The following is a 314-nucleotide window of genomic DNA, read 5'->3' on the forward strand; positions in this document are numbered from 1 at the left end:
ATAAAACCTCCAACACCTGGTTTCCTCAGGTCCTATAAGACCTCCAACACCTGGTCTCCTCAAGTTCAATAAAACCTCCAACACCTGGTTTCCTCAGGTCCTATAAAACCTCCAACACCTGGTTTCCTCAGGTCCTATAAAACCTCCAACACCTGGTCTCTTCAGATCCTATAAAACCTCCAACACTTGGTCTCCTCAGGTCCTATAAAACCGCCAACACCTGGTCTCCTCAGGTCCTATAAAACCGCCAACACCTGGTCTCCTCAGGTCCTATAAAACCTCCAACACCTGGTCTCTTCAGGTCCTATAAAACC

Source organism: Nematolebias whitei, chromosome 21 (assembly GCF_014905685.2).
Source record: "Nematolebias whitei isolate Nwh7 chromosome 21, NemWhi1, whole genome shotgun sequence".
Classification (NCBI taxonomy): Eukaryota; Metazoa; Chordata; class Actinopteri; order Cyprinodontiformes; family Rivulidae; genus Nematolebias; species Nematolebias whitei.